This window comes from Medicago sativa, chromosome 5 (assembly GCF_051527215.1).
Source record: "Medicago sativa cultivar Bolivia chromosome 5, Bolivia_mono, whole genome shotgun sequence".
Taxonomy (NCBI): domain Eukaryota; kingdom Viridiplantae; phylum Streptophyta; class Magnoliopsida; order Fabales; family Fabaceae; genus Medicago; species Medicago sativa.
Window position 1 is genome coordinate 71165380 of NC_140753.1, and position 11299 is coordinate 71176678.

The 11299-nt window shown below is 36.9% G+C and overlaps 1 non-coding gene across 1 annotated transcript; it reads right to left on the minus strand.

Annotated features, from left to right (window-relative positions):
* Nucleotides 1-318: 318 nt before the first annotated feature.
* LOC146924603 (small nucleolar RNA R71) lies at nt 319-425 on the minus strand. Its single transcript, XR_015012948.1, has one exon. It is a non-coding gene; the product is annotated as a small nucleolar RNA R71 (small nucleolar RNA).
* Between the last annotated feature and the right edge of the window lie 10874 nt (nt 426-11299).

The following is an 11299-nucleotide window of genomic DNA, read 5'->3' on the forward strand; positions in this document are numbered from 1 at the left end:
GAGCCACAAGCTGTTATTGTGTACCCAACGGTTGAGGATGACAACTTTGAAATCAAGCCTGCCCTACTTAACTTGGTGCAGCAAAACCAATTCTCGGGATCCCCCACTGAGGATCCCAATCTTCACATCTCTGTTTACCTACGAATTAGTGGAACCATGAAGGAGAACCAAGAGGCCGTAAGACTTCATCTCTTTCCCTTCTCCTTAAGGGATAGAGCTAGCGCTTGGTTCCATTCCCTCGAAGTCGGTTCCATTACTTCATGGGATCAGATGAGGCAAGCATTCCTTGCCCGTTTCTTTCCACCATCTAAAACCGCTAAACTTAGAGACCAAATCACGCGGTTCAACCAAAAAGATGGGGAATCTCTCTATGAGGCGTGGGAGCGTTTCAAAGAAATGCTAAGACTTTGTCCCCACCATGGCCTAGAGAAGTGGCTTACAGTCCACACTTTTTATAATGGCTTGTCTTATACCACTAAGATGTCTGTTGATGCAGCTGCAGGTGGGGCACTTATGAACAAGAACTACACGGAAGCGTATGCCCTAATTGAAGACATGGCTCAGAATCATTACAAATGGACCGACGAGAGAGCCATCTCTAATTCTTCACCCTCCAAAAAGGAGGCAGGTATACACGAAGTCTCTAACTATGATCACCTTGCTTCTAAAATTGATACACTAACTGAAAAACTTGAAAAATTCAATGTTAGTGCTATCAATTCTGCATCTACTCCTTCTTGTGAAATATGTGGTATAGCTGGTCATGCTGGTGTTGATTGCCAACTAGGTAGTGCTATTAATGGTGTTGAGCAAATGAATTATGCTCAATACAACCAAGGGATGCGACAAAATCAAAATTTTTATAAAAACCAAAATCCCTATGGACAAGTAGCACCACCCGGTTACGCAAACAACCAAAGATTCACTCAAAAATCCAATTTGGAAATTTTGTTGGAAAACTCTATTGCCAACCAAAACAAACAACTTCAAGAACTCAAAAACCAAACTGGATTTCTGAATGATTCTCTTTCCAAGCTCAATACCAAGGTTGATTCTATTGCTACTCACTCTAAAATGCTTGAAACACAAATCGCCCAAATAGCCCAACAAGTGGCTACATCTTCCCAAACACCGGGAGTCTTTCCTGGTCAAACCGAAGCCAACCCCAAAGCCCAAGTTAATGTCATATCTTTTAGGGGTAGTAAGTTAGGCGACACTTTTGCTAAGGTTAAAAACATTGGGAAAGAAAATGTCAAGCCCTTAGGTGATAAAGTTGTAATAGAAGAAGCTAAACCACTTGAAGAAAACAAAACTCCATCCCCCTTAAATCCCGAAAAGCTTAAATTAGAGGGTAAATTTGAAAAATTTGTTAACATACTTAGGAAGATTTGCATTAAACTTCCCTTTGCTGAAGCTTTGTCTAGGATGCCTCTATATGCCAAGTTTTTAAAGGAAATTTTTTCACAGAAAAGAGCTATAGAGCATAATGAGACAATAGCCTTGGCTAAAGAAACTAGTGCAATCATCCAAGAAGCACCCCCTAAGCTTAGAGATCCAGGTAGCTTTGCCATACCATGTGAAATTGGGAATGAATCCATAAACAAAGCCTTATGTGACTTAGGAGCTAGTGTTAGTTTGCTGCCTTTGTCTCTTCTTAAAAGGATAGGGATAGGTGAGTTGAAACCTACCGAGATGGAATTAAAAATAGCTGATCGTTCTACCATGAAACTTGTAGGATTTGTCGAGGACATACCTGTTAAGATAGAGGGGATATACATCCCCACTGATTTTGTAGTCGTTGACATTGAAGAGGACGATGACGTCCCTATAATCCTAGGTAGACCTTTCCTTGCAACTGCGGGAGCTCTCATTGATGTTAAACTTGGTAGGATAGTCTTTCAAGTGAGTGATAAGATGGTAGGATTTGAGTTGGAAAACGTTATGAAAGGTCCCGCTCTCTACTCTTGTTGCATGCTTAACGATCATGTTGTGAAAGAACGTTTTATAGCGTCATCTACACAATATGATATCTTTGATCCATTCTAAGGACTCTTTCTAACCGTCAAGCTAATGACATTAAAAGAGCGCTTCGTGGGAGGCAACCCACGCATTTAATTGCTTTTGTTTTGTTTTTCTTTGTTTTAAGTTGTTTTGTAGATAATTGTCCAAGTGTGATTCGAAAAAAAATCAAGAAATTGAAAAATTCTGAAGCCCCCAGGACCAGAAAGGTGGCACGGCCCGTGCTAGGTATGGCACGGCCGTGCCAAGTTTTTAAAAGAAAAAAATGGCCTTGAAGTCAGGAAGCTGGCACGGCCCGTGCCAAGGGTGGCACGGCCGTGCCCGATCTCTCCCTTCCTATAACCCTCAAAATTTTCTTTCTTCTTCCTCATTCTCAAACCACAACCCTCTTTCATCTTTCAAACTTCTCTCTAAACCTCCATAAACTTCAAACCTTCAAACCACCATATCTCCCTCAATTCTTAACCAAATCACTTCATTCTTTCACCAATCAACCACAAACTTCACCCAAAACAAAAACCACAAATCAAAAACACCTTTCATCCATCCAAACACACAATTCACCAAACCCTCATCTCCATTAAACCTAACCTAAAAACCACAAAACCTTAACCAATCTCCACATCTAAGACCATAAACATCACTTAAACATCAACCCCAATCCAAAACCAACCTTTCCCACTACAATTATCATCAAAACCCTAACCTTCACCAAAACCCCAAAGTCAAACCAAGGTCCAAGGTCAATGGCTTCAAGAAGAAGTGGTAAAGAACCAGCAAGCTCTCAAGGAGGACCTCCCTCAAAGAAGCAAGCACAAGTGAAGAATCATGGAATAAGCTTCAAGAACAACAGGCAACGGGACAGGTATAAAATTCTAATCTCTAAACACTTGCATCCTTCTCGTTATCCTGATCCCAATACTTTAGATGTGCTAGAGCTATTTGATGATGTTTCTAGGATGATAGGAAAGTTAGGTTGGACTGAATTGCTGAAGCCTATGCGGGGTTATGAAAATTTCACTTATGAATTTTTAAGCTCAATTGTTTTCACTAAAGATAAGTTGAATTTTGATAACCCCAACCATAGAGTTGTTTTTCGGTTGATGAATATCGATTATGACATGTCACTTCAGCACTTTTGTGAGGCCTTAGGTTTTGCAAATGAGGGATATATTCATGATCATTGGGATCCTAGCCTTAAACCGGATAACTATGACCCAGCTGCCTTTTGGACACGTATCACCGGCGTTTCCAACTATGTTCCTAGAGCCAACAAAGCTAGCAACATCCACAACCCCATACTTAGGTACCTCCAAAGGGTAATGGCTTGCACTATTTGGGGTAGAACCGAGCTAGGAAACACTAGAACCGATGAATTGTTCATGCTATGGGCAATGCTCCACAACCACCCCGTCAATACTTGTTTTTATTTGATTGATTACCTAGACTTTGTCGGTACTAGACCGGCCGGTAGAGGAGACATAGTGGTGGGTGGCATCATTACATATATAGCTAGGTGTTTTGGAGTGGGTGAAGATGAGGGGATCAAACCAATTGAAGGAAACAATAGACTTAACATAGAGACCCTTATTGCTATGAATTTCATCAAACATCGTCCACCCCTCCATTACCAACTCAAGCTTAATGTGCCAATCATGTTTTTATTGCCTAACCCATCTCGGACTACCACCGAGGTGGAAGAAAATTGGTTGTATGTTAATGATGTGCAGGTTCTTGGTGAGCAAGATGATGATGAGGGAGAAGGTGCTAACTTGCACCAAGAGGGGCACCATGGCCATGCAGCCGGTGAGCTTAATGAAAATCAAAGATGGACATGGATCCATAATGAGATCGAGAGGATGAGCACCGAGCAACAAAGGCAAGGGGTTGAAATCTCCGGCCTTCGCAATGAAGTTCAAAGGGGCAACCGTGTCAATGATGAAAATAATGAGATGCTCCGTCGGATGATGCAACACCTCCAACTTCAAGGTCCTCCTTACGGACCTCAATAAACAAATGTGAGCTTTCCTCTTCCTCTCTTCCCTTCTTCTTCTCCCTATCTCTCTCATCCTTCTACTCATCTCCTTCTTTCTCCTTATTCTATCTCTTCTTCTTCTTCTTCTTCTTTTAATTTCTTTTTCTTTTGAATCATTGAGGACAATGCTTCCCATAAGTGTGGGGGGGGGGGGGGCTTAATAAAGTGTTTAGAGTCGTAGTGTTCCCAAACTCCCTTGAACTTTATTCTTTTGTTTTGTTTTTATAGCAAGAGGCATGACTAAGTAGCTTGTTTTTAATGTAAATATGGCATGAAAATTTTTGTTTTGTCTCTTCTCTAAAGGTTGTTTCTTGTACATAAAAGTAGTTTCTTGTGTTTCTTATGTTCTTGCTATGCCCATATCCTGTTTTGATGTGAAAATTCTCCAATGAGAAAAGCACCCGGTTGCAATCCTTGAGCAAATGTATGAATAGGTATTTTAAGGAACACGTTCTATCTTTAGTGTTAACTTAGACCCTTTAAAGTCTTAAGAGTAAAAGTAGTATAAGTTTGTGTGGGAAAATTAATCAAATTGTTCTTAATTGTTATATTCTTTTTAATTTGTTAATGTTAAATGGGGTGGGAGAATGGCACCAACATGTGGGGGAAAGGACAATTACATCCTAACTTCCTAATTGTGGTGGTGACTCCTTAATTTGAACTTAAATGAAACAAATTCATCAATGCTAGGGGGAAAGGACAATTACATCCAAAAAGACTTCCTACGCGGAGATGAAACAAATAATAATTTTGCAGCACTGCTTAGGGTGATTTTGAATCTAGGGGGAAAGGACAATTACATCCGAAAAGACTTCCTACGAGGATAGATAGCCCCCAAGCATCTGCAGCCCCTTGTGCTTAATTGTTATATCTAATTTAATTTTAACTTGAATTCCCATCACTCTTATATGAAATGAAGAAAGGACTTTTCTCGGTTACTTTAGCACTAAGGATAGAACCTATTCCTCATAATATCTGTCTTATACAGGAGCAAGAAAAGGGTTGGACTACACACACACACTCACTTGAGACTTGATGTTGGGTAGAATAGGTTCATGAGAAGTATTTGAAATTGTAATTAGTGTACTTGGAACAAAACCTTTCTTTGAGACTTATGTTCTTAATATTGCCATGAATCAATCTTTGTTGCTGCTATGTTTGCTGCCTTTTGCTTGAGGACAAGCAAAGATTCAAGTGTGGGGGAGTTTGATGAGTCATAGATAGTATAAATTATTGCCTTATTTAGTTTAGTTTTATTTTAGATTTGATTTAGTTTTATTGCATTTTATTTTATATTAGAATATTTTACTTCAAATTATGTTTTATTTTATTTTAGGAATAAATATATGGTGGAAGGTGTCTTGGAGCAAAAGAAAGAGGACTGGAGCAAATACAGCACAAGAATACGAAGATACGGGACAAAAATATGTTCCCACCAAGTCAGAAGCTTGGCACGGCCAGTGCCAACATGTGGCACGGCCGTGCCACCTCCAGGAGTCTCTTTTGCTCCTTTTTCTTCGGGCCCAAGTTACCCTGTTGCAGCTTTACTGTTTTACCCTTTTAGTTGCTTAGTTTCTAAGTCGATTGTAAAGCTATAAATAGAGTAGCTCTCCACCATGAACAATCATGCTTTACTTTGTTTATTTCAATTGCTATTTTAATAAAAGTCTTTATTTTCCCTTTTACTTTCCTTGCAATTTATTTTACCGTATTTCTCTCTTCTTCCTCCATGTCTACGATGAACATGAGTGAGTAGACTCCTTTGTCTTGGGATCGTTGGATAAGTCTAATGACGTAATCCGGATCAAGCCAAGTCTTAAACCCTAATTAATTGTTACCCTAATTCCTAATCTAAATTCACCGTTTTAACATGAATTAATTATTATCAAACTGTGGAAGCGAACGCGGAGGGTTTGATAATGGTTAATTCATCATCACAGATATCAATTCATAAAGCGAACGCGGAGCTTTGATATCCGAACAAGTGAATTTAGACAAGGTTTGCGAAACATGAGAATAGTCTAGCAAACCTTGGGACACATAAAGTTTCGATCTTCAAGGGTCCCAAAGGCAATCACCCATGAGAATAGGTGTGGTTGTTGGAGGGATACACTCACTGACTTCGAGAGGAGCTGTGATATGCTAAAGAGAAACTTGTCCTTAGTAATTAGGATTAACGTTTAATTATAAGTTTAAGGCTTGCTTGTGAAAAGATTCGTTATTACGATGAACCAATGATCCCAAGGCTTTTTAATATTATTGTTATTTACCTTCAAAAACTGCACTCTCCAACTTCTTATTTCTTCCTCTTCTAATCAATTTCTAAAAGCTAATTGGATTGACCAACTCCCTAGCGGAACGATAACTCTACTTACTACTATTACTTCGATAGGCCGTGCACTTGCGGTTTGGCCCTATCAAAAGTCGATCGGATAACTTAATCGACCGTGTCCAGCCTGATTAAGCATCCGAAAGCATTAAACTCTTGATTATGGTGATTATCACAAGATTAACAAAGTTGTCAAAGAAGTTAACCTAAGATATATTGCTACTCTAGCTCTAGATTCAAGAGTTTGTGTCCAAATCATCTTGAATCTTATTGAAAGCATTAACACAAGAATAACAACAATATTGAATATAAATTGCTAGAATCATATATTGCAAGATCAAAAGGATTACATGTTTAGCAAGATCAAGTACCTCTCATCCTAACAAAGAGTATTTAGCTACACATCATCATGGAAGCCTTGCAAGGATGGATTGAAAAGGAAGGATTCATTCTCCTAGTGATGTCTCAACAAAGGATTAAGATCCAACTTCCAAAATCACTCTCACTCTATATGATCTACCCTATTTCTCTCTATGATATGTCTACCTATGAAAACTATGAGAAAAACTAAGATAAGAACTACTTAATAATAGAAATGAGAGAAAATGAGCTTTTATACAAATCTGCAAAAGTCACATTTCGCTTGGCAGAATATTGCTCGCCATGGCGAGCTCAGTTTTCTTCACCAATGGGATTCTGCCACGTCACCAAAAATAGATCAAACCGCCTTTCTTCGCCTTTTGCCTCGCCAGATCTTCGCCTGGAGAAATTTCTCGCCATGGCCATCTCAGTGGCGAAGTGGCCTGGTGCTCTCTGGAAGTCCTCGCCATTTAGCTCGCCTTTGGCTCGCCATGGCGAGCTGGCCTTTGCCCAAATTTGTTGTTTTTGCACTTGCTTGATGTTTGGACACTCAATTCCTGCACAAATGGGTAGAGTAAGATGACTAAAGCGTAATAGGTCAAAATTCACTTTTCTCTCGGCTTTTCCCTGGATAACTTGTGAAACAAGTAACAAACGTGCCATAAATAAACATTAAAAGTACTACTTCCTGGCACTTATCACCGATCAATGCTTATTTTTAAATGTTTATTTTGTATAGGTTCAATTCAAACATTCTTTTGATTAGCAACATGATCATTATACACTCATTTTTTTAAACACTTCCAAAAATTGAACCGATTCATCAAAGTCATTTGTGTTGATTGTATCGCTCTGTCCAAAAAATATGTTGAGTGTGTCATTGTTAGTGATTCTGTTTACATCGTCATCGTTCTTGAATATCTTGCCATTAAGATAATTTTCTTCATACAGTGAAATCTCTGTATTGAATTGGAAGTTCCATTGAAACCCAAAAGAACAATTTAAGAATATGAAATCCCACTAAACACAAGAACAATTTATCTTTTTTGGTGGTGGCTGGGATTTGAACACCGAACCTTGCATATATAATGCATTGTCCTTACTAGTTGAGCTAAGCTCACGAGGACACAAGAACAATTTATTTCAACAAATACAATTTGCTACCAAAGTATAGTTACTTTTTTTTTAGTTACTTTCTTATAAAACCTCAAAGCACAAAATTTCGAGTTCGTTGTCAAAAAACACTTAAGATGATGATGGCAGAATTCAACATGACTGTCGGAGCATCAATTTCTCATGTACCTTTACTTGTTGACAATTACAGAATCCATAACTATATATAGGATCTTCAAGGATAGATCATTACTAGAACGTAAAGTGTGCTCAAAAGTTGGTGTTGTGGTGCAACAAACATTATGAGGTCTTAAGTTTGCCTCCTAAGTCCAAGAGACATGTGTACCTCGCGAAAAACTACTGTTGAAGCAAAAATCCATTTGAAATTGTTTTTAAGAGATAAACAAACTCTTGTGTTAAAAAATTAAGATTATTATTTCATGTTGTTGTTTAATGTTTAATGTGTGCTCTTGAGTGTATTTAATTAAGGACAAGAATTCGAATCTCACAAACATGTTAAAGTCATGTATCCTTTGATAATAATCAACAAGCTCTTCACATTTCAAAATGAGTATGAACATAACTTCAATTCAAGGCATAATGAAAGAATATTTATTAAGAAGTCTTAATGCAAAGAGAGGATTTCGAACAAAGGATAAATATGCGCCAACCACTTTAGGCTGTCACGTTTAAACTAATACAACAAACCACTTTTAAAACAGTAAAAAAAAATGACAAAAATTGAATGAAAGTGAAAATGGAGCATAATTGAAATCACATGCCGGCATACCTAAGAAAAAAAAAATTATATATTTAGATGCGGAAAACACGTACGTCAACATTAATAATAATATCCCAACCCGATGCCCACTTATCAAAACGGAAAATCCCAAATATAAAGTTAACAAGTACATCATTTTAGGGTTAGGGTCCAATTAAATCCCTCATCGGTGGACCACGAAAAAAGCACGCTAGATGAAATAAATGGTTCAGATTTATTCAAACTAAAAGTGGGAACATTTTCAATTACTCACATTCAATCTTATCCTCCTATATTTTTCTTACTCTGTCGTACTCCTTCATCAAACTCACCACGACACATCAATCAACTCCCACTTAAAAAAAACGGAAATCATCTCCCATGCAATTCTCCAACCATTGCACCAAATCATCCTCTAATTTCCCAAATCTTTGATTTCTATTTCATCGTCTGATTTAGGAATGAAAAAGAGAATTGATGTGTTGAAGAAGATTTGGACTGAAAAAGGGGAATTGATGTTTGAAGAAGAATAAGAATTTTTTTAATTTAAGGTTCATAATTTGATCACAAATTTTATGGTTTGAGTGCATGATCATTGGAGGTAAAGAGAGTATCTCATTTTGAACGAAGTATTAGAGTAGGAATTGTGTTGGAACATGTGTGGAAATTGAGTAAAAAGACTAAACACAAATTCCCATGTTGGGTAGAACTAGTGTTGTGTGAATTGAAAAAAGTGGAAGTCCCACATCGGATGGAACACACACATTAGTAGTGTTTATATAGTAGGGGTGTACCTCTAATTAATGGGGGTACATAAGCACTAGAGAAAAATATATATTGATATATATTTTATTATTTGGAAATGATAAATTAAATAATTAATTTAATCATTATTAGAAAGTGATTTCTTAGTCCCCAAGTTTTGCTAAAATATTTTGGTACATAATATAATATATTTTTGTACTAAATTTAATATATTTTGGTACTCAATTGAGATATTTTTGTACTAGATCTAATATGTGAATTACTTAATGACAAAGTAATGTATTACTTGTTCCCAAAGTTTCTCACTTATTAGTTGTGAATTTTTTCTATAAATAGAGAGCTCACACAGTACATTCCACACACCAAAGAGTTTCATTGAGTTGTCGGGAACTCTTTCTCACTTCTCCCTTTTTTGACTTGTGTTGACGAGTCTTTCATCTCTTCTCCCTCCTTCGACTTGTTAACAAGTCCTTCTCCTTTTTCTACTCCTTTCTGTCCCTTCGGAATCAAGAGTGTTCTTAAGACCATAGTCCCTTTTCGGTTTAATGTCCTTTCGGAATTAAGAATGGTCTTAAGTTCATAGTCCCTTCGATAATATATGTCCCTTCGGAATAAAGAGTACTTTTAAGATCATAGTCCCTATTTGGAATAAACAATGTCCCGTCGGAATCAAGAATGATCTTAACGGTATATAAAAATTATTCAATAATTTTATTTGAGGAGAAATGGTGGTAACACCATATTTGAGTGGTCATAGTACCATATTGATAGTTTGGAGAACTTAAAGGTTAGAATGGTGGAAACACCATATTTGAGTGGTCTTAGCACCATAATAGAATGGTAATGATACCATATTAAAGTGGTTTCAGTATTAAAGAGTGGTCTTAGTACCATATTTGACGGTGTAATTCTCGAACGATTTTCTACAGTGCAGTAGTTAATCGAACAGTTGTAGCTGGGCTTGTTTTATCCTGGAGGTGGCGTGGTTGATAGTCTACCTTGCACAACTTTGGGTAGTGCCACGAAACGTCTTAAAGAGAGCGACCTGGTCGTGACTCAACCTAGTAACAACTTCGGTAGATAATAGAATTTGGAAATCCAAATACAACAGTTTGGAAATCCAAAAACAACAATTTTAAGACGTTTCGATATGCTATGTCTACCGAAGAAGTTACTTATTGAGGTTCAATTGTCCCTAAATACATTAAGGATAAATCATGCTATAGAAATACATCTTTTGACTGAAACGATGAAGTGATTGTTGTTTTAAATAACAACACTAAAAAATTCAAATATGTTGAATTTGTTTGAAATATGGTTTCGAAATCAAAGACATATAGTGAAACAATAATTTGTTACAAAACAAATTATTTGTTACAGAACCAAACGAGTTTATTTTGTTACAAAACAAAAGAAACGAGCCAAAAAAAATGTTTGGAGCTGAAAATAAAAAAAATGCGAGCTGTCACGTAACAAGCGATGTGAGCTGAAAAGAAAATGTTTGGTTCCGTTTGTTACTAAACAGTAACAAGAATTGATAAAGTTTTTTTTTATTGGCTGGTACTTACGTGAGTTATTTTTTAAAACAATAACAAGAATTGCCATAAACTTTATAGCATATTGGGTATATAGACATGTTGCATGTTCTAAAAATAAGAAAGAATTTGAATTTCAGATTTCTACTGAATAAGACTGAGTTGACTCAGACTTAAAGAGAGACTTGTCTACCATACATTCTTGTGCAAAAAGATTGCATCTTTGATGGTATGTTCAAAATTAAACTCTCCTTCTATTTTATTAGTTGTGTGATTTTAATATTTGACATATCAAAATTTATTGTGTGAACAAGCGTTTAATTTTAAACTTGAGTAACTTGGACTTAATTCCAACGTTATATGATTAGACAATTTTATTTATT